We start from the raw sequence: 8,150 nt of genomic DNA, 5'->3' as shown, positions 1-8,150 counted from the left end.
TGGAACAAAAGGTGGATATTCTTATGATTCAAGAAACTAAGATGAATAAGGATAATTTTCAAAATCCATTAACTCTTTCTAGCCCTCGGCTCACTTCGTGAATAGTGACTCTGAAGGGGCCTCAGGGGAAATTGCTACCCTTTGGAATCCCAACCTGTTTGAAGAAACTGTGGTTTCTTCTAAAAGGATATCCCTTATTGTCAAAATGAGAAACATTAAGTCAGACTTACAATGGCTTCTGGTTAATTTTTATGCCTAAAATGTCCACAATATTAGGGCCAACTTATGGAGATCCATAAATTTACAAATTGAAAATAGAGTTGATGAGTTATGGATGATTGCTGGAGATTTGAACTCCCTGCTTTACCCCTCAGAGAAAGCTGGTGGAAATAAATACTTCTCGGATAGTATGAATGAGCTGGTTGATTTCATCTTCTCCTCTAGCCTCTTGGACATCCCTCTCAATGGGTCAAAATTTACCTTGACCAATAGAAGACAAGGGGACCATTTAATTCAGGTAAGACTTGATAGAGTGTTGATCTCCTCCAATTTGAATTGCCTTGATTCCTTCTATCTAGGGTCATCTCCTCACTCCAGATCCAACCATAGTACTATCCTCTTACTATTGGACAATCCTGAGATTATAAAGCCATACCCTTTTAGGTATGAAATGATGTGGGCTCAACATAAAGATTTCACAATTCTAGTTGAAGAATGGTGGAACACTCTTGTTGAGGGCACATTGATGTTTAAAATTACCCAAAAACTTAAGATCCTGAAAGAAAGAGTCAAGGGTTGGAATATGTATTCCTTCGGTAATATATTTGATAAAACGAAGAACATAATTAATGAAATACAGGCCATCCAAACTAAAATGGAAGAACAACAAGATGTGGAGGACTCTAAGGAGGAACTGGCTATGAGAAATCAGTGGTATATTCTCAACCGAAAAGAAGAACTATTATGGAAATAGAATTCAAGGCTCTAGTGTCTAAAGGAAGGGGATAAGAATACAAAGTTTCTCCATCAATCCACTTTGAAACATAGAAGTCGAAATAAAGTTAGATATCTTTTGAGAGAAGATGGAACCAAGGTGGAGGATGAAGAGGATATGGCTACCCTTCTCATTAACTCTTTTGAACCTAATCAATTTCTGATTCATGGGGAAAATCGGGATATGAACAACATGTTGGATGTAATACCTAGAGTTATTGAGGATTCAGATCTCCTGGACCTCAACAAAAGAGTTAAAATGTAGGAGGTGAAGAATTCTCTTTTCTCCTTCTCTCCCAATAAGGCCCCTGGCCCTTATGGATTTCCGACTATCTTTTTTCAAGACTTCTGGGATACAGTCGGGAGTGACTTATTCAATTCCATTAGAGACTTCTTCAGAATAGGTAACCTCCTTAAACAACTAAATGCCAATTTTGTTGCCTTAATTCCAAAGAATGATAATACTATCTCCACCAAGGATTTTAGGCCTTTCAGTTTATGTAACATTGTTTACAAAATTATCTCCAAAACCATGGTCAATAGAATAAAAAATCTTCTTCATAAAATGATCTCCAAGCAACAGAAAGGTTTTGTGGAAGGAAGGCACATTTTAGATGTAGTCATGGTGGCCCATGATCTGGTTCATTGCATGGATAGTAGCAAGAAACCTTTGATGGCTTTCAAACTAGATATTTCTAAAGCCTATGATAGAGTGTCCTGGGAATTTCTCCTTGAAGTCCTAGAGAGATATGGGTTTAAGGCTAGATTCTTAGATTTGATTGATAAATGTGTCTACACCCCTAAGTTCATAATCCTCCTTAATGGCTTCCCCAAGGGGTACTTTTCCTATGACAAAGGACTAAGATAGGGTGAACCCCTATCCCTATATCTCTTCATCATAGTTGTTGAAGTGCTAGGGAGAAATATTGAAAAGCTAAGATATGACTGTTCTCTACAAAGTTTTAAAGATTCTTCATCCCTAATCCCTACCACCCATCAACAATTTGTTGATGATACCATCATCTTTGGTGAATCTTTTATCTCTAAGGAAAAGAAATGGAAAAAGACCTTGGATAGATATGCTATCATCTTAGGACAACACATAAACTTTGTCAAGAGAAAACTATTTTTTTTAAATATCAAACCCACCCTTAAAGCCAAAATATCCTCCATTCTTGGTTGCCAAATTGCCACCCTCCTAGGCTCTTATCTTGGTTTGCCCTTTGTCTCAAAAAGTCCTAATCTGAATTTCTATAATGGCTTGCTTGAGAGATTTCAAAAGAAGTTAGCTAACTGGAAAGGGAAACTTTTCAACTTGGTAGGCAAGACACAACTTGTTAAATATTGCCTTCAAAATATGCCCATTTATTACCTCTATTCAAGATACCTGGGGTGGTTACTAAAAAAATTGAAAGGATCCAAAGAAGGTTCCTATGGTCGGGTATGGAAGAAAAAATAAAAATTTCCTTTGTATCCTGGGGTAAAGTGTGCAGACCCTGGAATTGTGGAAGGTTGGGAAAAAGGAAGATTAAAACTTTTAATAAAGCTCTTATTTCTAAAATAGACTGGCAATTAAATGAGGAACAAAAGGACTGGACTAAAATTTTGAAAGCCAAATACTTCCCAAGTAACAATAGGGAATTGAAACTAGGTCTATATCTCTACTGCTTAAAGCTAGGGATAGAAACACTAGGTTCTTCCATATGAATGCTATGAAATATAAGGCTACAAATAGGATCTCTAAGTTGAGAGTTGAGGGAATTGAAACTAGGAAGGACGATGAGATTGGGAAGGAAGCCAAGAAATTTTTATTTCTCTTCTCTTGGCGGATTATAGTTTCGATGTTCACTCTCAGAGGGCCCTCTTAGAAAACATTCCTTCCATCATTGATGATGTTTATAACAAGGCTTTGTTGGCCATCCCTTCTGAGGGGGAACTTAAAAAACAGTTTTTTATTTTGATGGCAATAAAGCCCTGGGCTTGGATGGCTTTTCGTTGTTCTCCTTTCAAGCCTTTTGGAACATCCTCAATAGTGATGTGGTTAAAGGTGTGCAAGATTTTTTTGGGGCTAGAATTATCTTAAAGGAGCTCAATGCTACTTTTCTAGTTTTGATTCCCAAATGCCTTAGGGATGACTTTATGGATAGGTTTTGTCTGATAAGCTTATGCAATTCTTTCTATAAAATTATCTCTAAGGTGGTTACTTGTAGACTGCTAAGGATTCTTCCATTGATAATTTCACCCCAACAGAGTTGATTCGTTCCTGTAAAAAAAAATCCTTGACTCTATCATTTCTATTCATGAAAACATACATTCCCTGGTGGAATCAAAGAAACAAGGCTTCCTGATGAAGTTGGACCTGTGAAAAGCCTATGACAGTGTTGACTGGAGATTCTTGAGTAAGGTGCTTTGTTCTTTTAGATTTTGTGCTAGTTTTATTTAGCTGATTGATCAACTTATCTCAACCCCTTCTTTCTCTGTCATTGTGAATGGAATGCCTTATCCCTTCTTCAAAAATTATAGGGGCATTAGGCAGGGGGGTCCCATCTCCCCTATTCTCTTCATTATTTTGGTTGAATGTCTGGGTATATTTATTAGCAAATTTGTTTCTCAGGGGATTCTTATCAGAATCTCCCCCTCTTCTGGTTTCAGAGCTTGTACCCACCAGCAATTTGTTGATGATACCATCTTAATGGGTACTTCTTTAATCAAAGAAGCGTCCACTATGAAGAACCTCCTCAACACTTATAGTTCTACCTTGGGTCAAATGATTAATTGGGAGAAAATTTCTATTTTCTTCTTCAACACCTCGAAAGAAAGACAAATTCAGTAGGAAGCTGGCTGGATGGAAAGGTACCTTTCTTAGTCAAGCTGGAAAAATCCATCTTTTAAAATCCCTAGAAAACTTGCTGATGCTATTGAGAAAATTCATAAAGGCTTGCTATGGTCTGGGGTTGAGGAGAAGAAGAGAGTGGCACTCATATCCTGGGAAAAAGTTTGTAAACCCAAAAAGGTGGGGGATATGGGCTTAAGAAATATTAGAACCTTAAATAAGACTATTCCGGCCAAACAAATCTATAGAATCTATCATGAAAATAAAGAATGGAATGATATCTAGAAGGCTAAGTACTTACAACTAGTTCCCACCATAGAAGATTTCCTTGCCTCTAATTAGATACCAAGTGGCTATTTTATTTGGAATAGTGTTATCCAGGGTAAAGGTATTGTTAGTTTAGGCAATGTCTGGGCCATAGGTAATGGTGTGAAGGTGTATTTCTAGGATGATGCCTAGATTGGAGGAGCCCCTCTCAATAAGTGTGCATCTCAGATGCTCATCTAGACTTGTAAGGAGAAGTTCAGTGTTAAAGTTGCTGATTAGTAGAGAGATCAAAAGTGGGTTGAGCTCAGCTCTATTAATCCCAACATAAAGTAGGTAAACTTAATGATAAACCATGCAATCTTAAAAACCTGAAGGGAAGACCATATGGTGTGGAGTGGTACCTCTTTAGGGATTTATTTTGTTTCATCTACTGTCCTTATGTCACGTCAGTCCCAAGACCCTAGCCCTTGCTGGGCTAAGGCCTAGAATACAGGTTTAACTCCTAAAATTAATATCTTTTTTATGGATTCTTTTGCAAAATAAGATTCTTACTACTGATAACTTGAGAAAGAGGGGTTTCTGCATCCCCAACAGATGCTATCTTTGTCTCAATGATGAGGAATTAGTGAACAACATTTTTATACACTGTCCTTATGTCCATCCTATCTCGGCTATTTTTTTTAAACAATGGGGATTCAATTGAGTTTTCCTAGAGGAAATTCAAGACTATTTCAGAAGCTGAGAGTGCACTACTAATAATTGGACCACAAGAAATTTATGGAAGCTTTCCTTCACACATATCCTTTGGGGTATATGGAAGGAGAGGAATAACATAATCTTTAGGAATGACATTAACACCTCTGAAGTGGTGTGCGCCAAGATAAAATATAATTGTGTTGAGAATATGATGGCAAGGGGGGAGAATTATTGTAATAATAAAGAGGACTTTGATGTTCTCAAGAGCTAGAACATCCCAACCTACATTGACACAAACACCAACCAAATCAAAAGAAGTATGTGCAGTTGGTCTTTTCCCCCTAGTGATTGGTTTAAGGCTAACTTCGATGGAGCTGCTAAAGGTAACCCAGGGCCTGTTGTTTGTGGTGGAGTTATCCGGAATGGTTTTGGTTTTTGTATTGGGGTGGTTGCCTTTCCCTTGGGGATTCAGACTAATCATTTGGCTGAAGCTATGAGCACCCTCCAAACTATTGAATTAGCTTATAATTTGGCAGTCAAAGTGTTATGGTTGGAAGGGGATTCTAAAAACATTATTAATTGCCTCCTTGGTAAATACCAACCCTCATTAATGATTGAAAACATCATGGATTATGCTAGAGAGTTGCTTGAGGGGTTTGATAAGTGCTACATTTTCATGATTAGTGAGAGGCCAACAGGTGTGTTGACTGGGCTACCAATGAGGCAGTACAAAGCGAGAAAATCAAGATATGGAATAGTGAGGGGGATATCCCTCATGTGACACATGCCATATTAAGTTATGAAAGATATCATGGTAAGAAAGGCCTGATTTGAAATCATTTCCCAAGATGATAGGGGAGGTCATGGCGGCAGGATTCGGTCTTGTATGAAGTCGAGAAGGAGGTACATTAATAATTGCAAGATCACTTTGGATGCTTTATGGGTTCTTTTTTCCTTATCGAGTGGACGCATTAGAAATTTCCATTGGCTTCTAGTGGTTTCTCATAGAAAGTTCATGGCAAAGAAAGGTATTTGTAGGAATTCACAGTTGACAGATATCAATAACAATATGGGTGGAAATCGCAAGAGAATGGAGGAAACCACTATTGATAAATGGAGGGACCGTCCTCAGGTCTGGGATATGCTGCAAGCAGCCAACTTGACTGATTTCATGGAGAGAATGCAAGAGAAACAACCTGAAATTATAATAATTTTCAAAAAGGGTTGGAATAAAGGCACATTGACTATTGGTAGCAGGAAGGTCAAGGTGATTGAAACCATGATCATTGAGGCTATGGGTCTTCCAATGGACGACATCAAGTTCTATAGGGATAGGAAGATTTCAGATGTTGCTCTAAAGAAATTTCCTAAGGATGAGGAGGAGAAAGCCATATTGGTGAAGGGCAACCATACTTACTACTTGCTGAAGGTAATTGAGTTAATTTGGAAAAGGGTTTTTCTTTATATTTGGAATTTATCACTTTATATGGGAGATTTACTAGGATTTACAGCTATCATTTTGTTATTCTTAACCATTTTCAGTATAAAGAGAAAATTTCCATTCCATGTTATCTATTATGCACCCTAAAAGCTAGGATAAAGGATGCAATTTCCAACCCCAAAACCAATCCTACAATGCATGAGGGTTTGATGGTGATTTTGTATAATCACATCAAGAATACTATAGTCAATCTAAACATTGCCAAGGTTTCTAAGTCAGAAGAGGAATTGGATGAATCTGATGATAATGATGGTGATGGCTATGACATGGAAGTTGAGGCAGAGGACAACCCCCAAATTGTTGGGTCGAGAAAGAGAAAAAGAAAAACAGGGCATGAGCTATAGAACAAAGAGTCGACCAAAAGGAAGTAGAGGGGGGAGGGTGATGATAGCTTGTCTAAGGAGGAAAAGGAAACTGATGATGACATGGATACTGAGAGTGAGGAGGTCTAAATCCTCTCAAGCCAAAAGCATAAAAGGGGAACTCTAAAAAATGAGGAAGTGGGAACCAAGAATCAGTCACCTTTCATGATTGGTTCTAAGGATAAGGGTCTGACAGGGGAGTACACAACAATGAAATAATCTCAGAGGTATGATGTCAAGGTGCTAGGTCTATGTTGGAGTTGAGAAACACAACACCATAGGAGCCTAAAGATCTCCTGCAAGATAAAACAATCTATCACAAGGAGAAGCAATGAAGAAAAACAATTTGAAAAACAAAACACAGGAAAATATGCTCAAAAGAGGAGAGCTCAATATTCACCAGAATGTGTAATGACATAATGATTTTGAGCAGAGCTCAATATTCACCAGAATGTTTAATGACATAATGATACAAAGAAAAGAAAAATAACCTCTAATAGGTCAAGAAACCCTAAAAGGGAAAACCTAGGCTTGCACATAATAATTAATAAAAGAATTAATTATTATGCACCTAATGTTAGCTTAAGTGTAAAAAGATAATAGGAAACTTAAAGAATTAAACAAATATTGTTTAATTAATCAAGTAAATACCCAATTACTCTAACACCCCCCCTTAAGCTAGACTTAGGAAGAAGCTAAAATCTAGAACAACTACTAAAAGCAGGAAAGATGGGTCCTGACAACAAGGCCTGATCAAGTACCCAAATACAATGAAATCTCTATGAAACGGAGACAAAGAAGAAAAACCAATGGGAAAAAACTCCTCTCCAAAAAGAGATAAAGACATGCTGAAAGAACAGGATGGAAGGAAGGCCTCATAAAGACCAACCAAGGACAACTTCCTTCACCCCAAGCATAGAGTGCAACTGAAGATAGCATGGTGATGCAAAAGGTTTCGTGAAGATGTCTGCAACCTACTCAGCAATGGGAATGTACTCTAGAATGAGAACACCATCATGAATCAACTGGTGGATGAAATGCATGTGAAGCTCAACGTGCTTCATCTGCTGATGCTCTACAGGGTTGTGGGAAATATGAATAGCACTCTAATTGTCACACCAAAGAATAGTGGGACTATCAGGAGGAAAACCAAACTCAGTCAACAATTGTCGAAGCCATAAGATCTCTTGACTAGCGAGCACAACAATGTGGTACTCAGCCTTTGTAGATGATAACGCATGAGCAGTTTGCTTCTTGCAAGACCATGTGATAAGACTGGAGCCAAGAAAAAAAACAAAGCCAGAAGTAGACTTCTAATTAGTGACATCACCAGCCCAATCTAAGTCAGTGTAGCCAACAATGTGAGGGTCCCCTGATGTATAGTGAATGCCATGAGAACTAGAGCCCTGAATGTACCACAAAATATGTTTGGCTACTTTCCAATGACTCTCATGAGGATCATGGGAGAATCAAGAGACAAGGCCAACCGCAAAGGAAA

The sequence above is a fragment of the Cryptomeria japonica genome, chromosome 1 (genome assembly GCF_030272615.1).
Source record: "Cryptomeria japonica chromosome 1, Sugi_1.0, whole genome shotgun sequence".
NCBI classification, from domain to species: Eukaryota; Viridiplantae; Streptophyta; class Pinopsida; order Cupressales; family Cupressaceae; genus Cryptomeria; species Cryptomeria japonica.
Note: the sequence above shows the minus strand (reverse complement) of the source record.